This window comes from Bidens hawaiensis, unplaced genomic scaffold, assembly GCF_021521415.1.
Source record: "Bidens hawaiensis isolate Kalapana, Puna unplaced genomic scaffold, B.hawaiensis_p1.1 tig00023821_1, whole genome shotgun sequence".
Taxonomy (NCBI): Eukaryota; Viridiplantae; Streptophyta; class Magnoliopsida; order Asterales; family Asteraceae; genus Bidens; species Bidens hawaiensis.
Window position 1 is genome coordinate 246,339 of NW_027493747.1, and position 7,949 is coordinate 254,287.

Consider the following 7,949-nt stretch of genomic DNA (forward strand, 5'->3'; position numbering starts at 1 on the left):
TTATAATGTGCTGAAATACAAAAGAACAAATCACAAGAACATATATAATAACAACAATAGCAGCATAATGACGATAATGCCCCTCTAGCCAGTCAACAAAGTGCACCTTCATAGGGAAGCATTACAAAAGCATTAACGAGACAGACAAAAGATTAACAAAGGTAACAGATTGCTTTAGAGGGAATCAATTACATGCAAAAAAAAATATGTGGATATCCTTTCCTTAATTAAACATTTAACTTGATAGCTTGAAAAGTCTTATTATTTTTCTAGAGCAGCTAGAATATTACAATTTACAAGCTACATTATCCAAACAAAATCATTCATTTTACCCCCTTACATTTCAGTCTTAGGCACAAGATACACCCTAGCTTTTACCACATACCCATTCCCAAGCTTAAACCCCGGACTCACCGGAACCCAACCACATACCCACCACCAGTTCTCACCCTGACCACACTCTCCATATACTCCGGGTGAAACTCCGCACCTCAACATCCTTCAAAATGACTCGGCAACGGCTCCATCGAAAACGCCACCAGATGCAACAGCCACACCGCCTTCGCCACCCCCATAAACTCCCCATAGAACCTGCTCCTCGGGTGCTTCCCGGCCAACACCTGCTGCCGCTGCTCCAAGTCCCCAAACAGAGACTCCTCCATCTTCGGATGCACCATCGACAGGTACTTCTTAAAACAAAACCTACCAAACTCACACGTCGGCATGATCCCCAACAGCTCCATCGGATCCATCGACTTCATATCCGAGTACTGCGTAAAACACTCGCTTCGGAACTGGGCCGGGTTTAGCAACGACGTTAAGCTTCCGTCCATGTAAAACGTCTCGTGATCGAACCCGTGGAAGAGCTTCCGGTTGACGTACGACTCCAGTGAGTATTTGGCGTGGGTTGGTCCCACCACGGTGGTGGCGGAGATGATGGACTTCACGGTGGCGGCAATGTCCCAGTGTGCGGCTTTCATTAGTGATAAAAGTAGTAAAGAAAACGATTTAGATCCTTCTTTAACGGAGTTCATGCATGCTTCAAACAGCTCCGGTGAGAGCGAAACACCGGCGGACGTTGACGGACACCGGGATTGGAATTGGCTGGTGCAGCTGACTCGTCTATGTGACCGGCTTTTTATACTTCCGGCGGCGGTGGCTGTTTTTAATTTCTGTATCAAGTTGTTAACCTCTTCTTCTTTGGCTTTCATCTCAGATTTCAATCTCTCTATTGCCGCCTCGTACGGTGCCACTACCTCCAGGAGTGTGGGTCCGGAGACGAGTTTATTTATTCTTTGGTGTTCGATTTCATCGGACGGTCCGCCGGAATTTCTCTCTCAAAACCCCTAGTTTTTTTAAACTGGAGACAACTGCGACGTCGGAGAGTCTGATTTGATCAGCGTCCCAAGGGCAATGGGCCTCTTGTAGGGTAACGTATGATTTTTTTAAAGACGACACCGTTTCGAAGACTTGGCCCATCAACGTCACCATTTCAATCTCCTTGGTTGTGTAAATGTCTTGCTCTTCAGTGGCAGCAGCAGCAGCAGCTTGTGGATGGTCTTCTTGTTCTTGTTGTTCGTCGGCGGTGTCTTCGTAATCGGAGTTGTCGTCGGTGAAGTTGTGGTTGGAACCGAGCGGGTGGAGCATGCAGGAGCCGGTGGCACGGTGGATCAGATCGGAGAAGTTGGAGACCTTGTTGGCCGCCATCTTCTTGTTTCTGTTGAAAACAAACAAACAAACAAACAGAGGGTGAGTGAATTAATTAGTTACAAGATAGTATAATCAAAGTACGTGGGTTTCATGATTATTATTATTCAGTAAAAAGAGAGTGAATCTGTGCGCATCGTTTTGATCACCCCTCTCAAACTCTGTTGTAAAAGGTATTGAAGGTGTGAGTGTGTGACAGTGGTACAAGACATTGCATGTAACGACGATTGCAACCGTTCTTATTTTCTTTTTTACTAATATGTTTTTTTTTATTAAATATTGGTGACACTTTGGGCATCATGGATTCTAGAAATATGATTTTTATTACACCTTCTATACCATGCATGAAAAGGGCAGACTATACGAATTGGGCTATAAATGAATTTAATGAACTTTTGTTCATGCTCGTTCGGTCGTTCATTTACCATTGAATTTGTACTGGAATGTTTCATGAGCGCTAACTGAACAAAAAGTTTGTTCATGTTTGTTTGTTAAAAAATTGAACTTGTTCACGAATGCAAGGTGGGGATACAACATTCTTAATTCAAAACATTAGACATAAACACGTTAGATTAATTTAAAGCTAAACACTTGAGCTAATAATAATGATCATAAATGGTATCATCCCGCAACTGGTGGTTTTATTCTAATAATGTCTACGAAGCACAACATAGATTTGTTGTTGGTTAAAGCAAAACTATAAAACAAACCACAGACGAAACGAACTGAACATAAACAATAAAATTTAGAAAATAATTTTTATATTGGTTATTACAAATAAAATATTATATAAATATAAACAAACCACGTATATAAATGAACACATTACCAAACATTTACGAACACAAATGAACAAAAGCAGCCTCTGCTCATGCTCGTATTCGTTTATTTATTAAACGAATGAACTTCTCGCGGAGCGTTCAGTTCGTTTATAACCCTATATACGAACACACCATTCATGACAAATCAACCATCTATTTGTTGCTGGTATAAGAAAGTATAAGATTTATGATTTATTAGTATACACTCGTTTACATATGTTACACAACCGATTGATTGATTGATCATCATAAGGTGTATGGATGCGTTGTGCTATTTGTACCGACCTGAAGAGTATTTTGTTTAGAAGAATTCACATCAATTCTTTGTATTAAACTATTAATCTAAAGTTTTTTTTTCTTGTCTAATTTAACACAAAGTAAGAAATACATTTGGGAACTCATCTATAATTCATTCTTCATAACTAGAGAATTACAATTCGTTCATCAAGTTTTAATTGTATATTTCTATACTAGCTTTTGCACCCGTGTATTACACGGGATTTGTAAAATAATAAAGATAGAAAGATCCATTAACTGAAAGAATAAACAAAATTATAGATAAAAAGAAGATAAAATATATAGTACAAACAATAAGAAGTATAGAATATCAAAATTACAAATCCAATTTTTTTATATACAACATTTGCAAAAATTGCTTTGACCAATTACCTGTGGATAACTATGATAATGAAATGAGAGATTAAAGAATTAGAAAAGAAATTATAACCCATTTCTCAAAATTGTTTTGTCCCATGACCCATGGATAAGTAGGATAAATAAGATGAGAAATTAGAGAATTAGAAAATTAAATTATAATCCATTTGGCAAAATTATTTTGACCAATGACCAATGGATAGTTAGGATGAATGAGATGAAATATTAGAGAATTAGAAAGGAAATTATAACCAATTTACCAATATGGTTTTGATCCATAACCCATGGATATGCATGATGAATGAGAAGAGAGATTATACCAAGAATGAATGTGGGATTGCTACATCATCCTCATTATTTTCTTTTATTAGTATAGTTAGATATGGAGAATAATGTTATGTTTTTAAAGGATGAAAGGCATTATAATTTATAAGATATAATGTATTACTATCATATTTAATTAAATTATAAAGATATGGATAAAAAACTCAATGTAAATAAGTTTTTTTTAATAGAAAACAAAAATATGAGGCCATGAAGGTATTATACAAACTTGCATAGTAAAATCCACTCATATCTATGCTCTCACTAAGTAAGATCCCAAATTTAAAAACTTTTTGTTAACAATAAAGTATAGTATCCATATTTCATAGCGTGTGATAAAAGGGAATCAAAATAGTAACAAAACAAAAATAACTAAAATTAATAGTAGTAAGCTGCGGATGAAGCTACTGATAACACAAAATAGTTTAGAAAATTATGGTAGATTGAGGTTAGATCAAGCTTTCAATTGAATTAACACAATTTTAGGTCAATTTTTTTGGAACCCAGTTTTAAAGTTCAAGGTCCACTCCAGAGAAAAATTTCATGTAAGTTATAAGTTATATCATAAATAAGGAAGTACTGTCTTTTTAGTTCTTACTTAGTTCTTGCTCGGTTTCAACGGAACATCACCGATGAACATGTAATCTGGATCCATGATGATTGGTATGGAGTCCTTAAATCGAACATGTGACATTGGTTCCAATGATTTTATCTTCATCTTCAAATTTCTGAACAACATATTTTTTATATGTCATAACTTTTTATTCAACAAAACTCTTTTTAGAAAATAAACTAAAATTGAATACATAGATATGAAAATCACCTTCGACCATGCGATTTGCATGCTCCACATAACATGTTTGGAAACATCTTTTTACTCTATAATGTATGTATGTATGTATATTCTTTGAGATCAAAGGCAATGGAGTTTATTTATACTCAACAGAAAATAATTGAGATGCATAGAGGACCTTTAGGTTTACACCATATTGCAATCAATACCTTTTGACTTATGGCCTCATTTTAAAACCCCCCACCCCACCACACACTCTCGACAATTCCATAAAAACAAAATTGAAATGATTTAAGAAGGTGTTTGTCTGTTAAAAATAATTTAAGTGATTTGAGACGGTCATTGTAGATTTGTATCTCTCTCATGTCTTAGAACGAATGCAACGATAACGTTGAAGTTTTTCCTACAATAGGCCTGGTCATCATGTCACATAAGCTTTTTGCGTATTCTTTTGAGACTCATTTTACGTTCAATACTACCTACCATACACATTATTCCAATGTACAACCTACTTTTTAATTTTTATTTATTTGAAATGCGAGACAAAAAATTATAAAATAGAATAAATAAACAAAAAATGCGCACATAGCCGAGAACGGAGCCCCAAGTGCAACTATGCCTCAACGCTACGTGTGGTAAGGACGCCGCCACCTTGACATCCACCTCATCACATGCGGGCTAAGTGCACCCGTGTTGGAGTCTGTCTTACAAAAGAGCTCACATACACAATACAATTTTACTTTTAGTTCTCAAGCTTTGTAGTTAGTACACCAAAAGCTTTACTAATCGGTTTTAGAAGTTTGGAAAACTGTCATACTATCATAATACCATAACTTTACATTATCAATCTTACACGTCATAATAAAATACATCTTCAGTGTATTATTTCATGTTATTGTGATTTTAACTAAACAAGAGCATAAGTTTTGATAAAAATGGTATGGTCATATGAAACCGGCTTACGCCTGATTTTAGGTCGAATACGTGTCAAATAATCACTAAAAACACCATTAAAAAAACAAGCAAAAAAAATATCATCAAATTATTTTAGGAGATTTTGATTGTTGGGAAGACGATACATGTCCAACCCATTATTTTTGATTTTTTGTGGTGTTGTTTGTGCATTTATTCGTGTGGACTATTTTACATAACCTCTTTCGTATGTTCTTTTCAAAATCCCGTTTCGTTTGAATGACAATAATTTAGACATGAAAATATTGGCATTTTTGGTATCTTATTGTTGGACACGACATTATAAAAAGCAGTTTCAGGTAGGGATGAGCAAAATCGGTACTGGTACCGAACCGGCACCAAACTTTTTAGGTTCGAAACTGGTACGGTACGGTACGGGACCGGTAATTCCCGAATTTTTACCTTTAATACCGGTCCCGTACCGGTACCGGTACCGAATCGAATATTTCGGTACCGGTACCAAGAATTCGCGATTTTCGGGACCGGGACCGGTCGGTACGGTACAGTCCCGATCTCATCCCTAGTTTCAGGTATGTAACGTCAAAATCAGTATGAATGGTTGACATCTCCTTTTAAGAATGCTTACCCGAATATTAGAGGTGGTTTCAAACGTTGTTAAAAAGAATAAAAAAGTTTGTTTCAAAACATACAACATTTAATTGGACGTATCTTCTTATATAATAAAAGAGTGAGATCTTCACCAAATAGGTTTAAAATGCCACATGACATTCTAAATCTTTCTCCACATGGCATTTTAGAATCCAATTCTTTTTTATTTTTAACAAAATAATTAATCTCCCTTTATTGTGACTTCTATACCACTAAACACCTAATCTCAACAAACCCTAATTTTTTTGACAGTCATAATCCTAAATCATATTTATTCAACTATTCGACAAGTATAATAAGTTATTTAATCGATAACTTTTAACAAATATTTTGATTTCTATGAGGATTACGAAAAGAGAATTCAAGAAAAGAAGGAGAAACAACATAGTTCCAGAAACAGGCACGTCAATTGTGAACTACATGTGTTTAAAACCTTTACAACTTTATTTTCATATATATATAAACTAGATGAATTTAATTTTAGTATTTTGTTTTTTTAGGATATGCATGAGTGTCTAATCATTTCAGTGTTTCAAAATTCTTTAATGAAGAAAATTAAGTGGATAAATGTCAATTAACAAAGATTTGTTATTTACCTGTTTTTGTACTCTTTATAAGGTGGATTAAAAAACGGGTGGTGTTTCTTCCTCAAGTCAGAAATCCATATCATTATCAGTTATCTGTCGTATTATTGATGAACATTCTAAATGATCTTACGATAACAGGTTCAGGAGGTCAATAAGAAGGATGCGTTTTTTCATAAAGATTGTAAGGTTTCTATTTCAATGATTCCCTTAAAACGTATTTTCTGATTGCCTTTTGACAAAATTGTATTATTATTTAGCATTGTTTTTAGTTAGAATCGATGTTCAGTTTAATTATTCGATATGTAGGTTTTTCATCATACATTCTGGACCATAATAAGTGGGGTTTTCATCATACATTCTCTCCATATTTTCAATATCTTTAGCAGACTGTATGGTTTTTTTCGGTTTATTAATCATGTTTCGGGTGGCATTTTATATTTGTATTATTTTGCTTGCTTAACACTTGATTTTTATGTTTATATTTGCATCCTTTAGCACCTCCACAACAGTTTTTAGTAAAGGAACAAATAATAGAATGTTTTCTAATGCATTAAAAAATACATAGTAAAATGTGATTATGATGCATATTAATGTGTGTTTTAACTATTGTAGATCTTTACCGTCAATTAACAAATTATTACATGTATATAAATTCCATAGTAGGTGCAAGAATACATCTAAGCATTGTTTTTTAACAAAGTATTTTAGTACAATTCTTTTGTTTAAGCAATGCATTTTGATGTCAAATAAAGTTTTTTATTTTCAACAAGTACATCTAACATCACTAATACATATGTAGCTTAATATAGTTTTTGTATATGTTTGAAAATTTAAAGTGTCTTACAAAAGTTTTTTGATTCAACCAAGCGCGGACCGGGCCATAAAGTCTTACAAAAGTCTTGTAAGGCCCCGTTACCAGTGCCCTACTTTAGACGTTGGATTTACTCATAAACGTGGTTCTAAATATCAGAGTTAATAAAAACTTTCGCGGAATAATATAAAAGTTAACCATTCATTACAAACATCCATACCTTGTCTTTCGAAAACATGACATAAAACATAGTATTTCGAACATCACGACAAATCTCCAGATGCCAGCCTCTTCGGATCCTGCCATGTGTCTTTCTCAAGCCAACTGCCTTAGTCGATTAGTCTACGTGCATACTAAAAGTCAGCTACACTGAGTGAGTTCTTGTTAATTATACAACATTCAATACATTCATAACTACTACTTCATACTTTCATAATTCGTTCATAATATACATATTTACCTTCATACTTTATTCTAAATTCTACTTTACATTATTCTATTATGCCTCGGATATTAGGGTCCGATCCCTTTTTCTGCCTAAGATATTATTAGGGTACGGTCCCTTTTCTGCCTTGAGTATTATTAGGGCTCAGTCCCTTTCTGACTCGAGATTTATAAAGGGCTCGGTCCCTCTTCTACCTTGAGTATTATTAGAGCTCAGTCCCTTCCTT

The 7,949-nt window shown here is 34.6% G+C and overlaps 1 pseudogene; it reads right to left on the minus strand.

The window, feature by feature from the left end:
* Positions 1-240: 240 nt before the first annotated feature.
* On the minus strand, positions 241-4,376 carry LOC143568182 (protein GRAVITROPIC IN THE LIGHT 1-like; annotated as a pseudogene).
* Between the last annotated feature and the right edge of the window lie 3,573 nt (positions 4,377-7,949).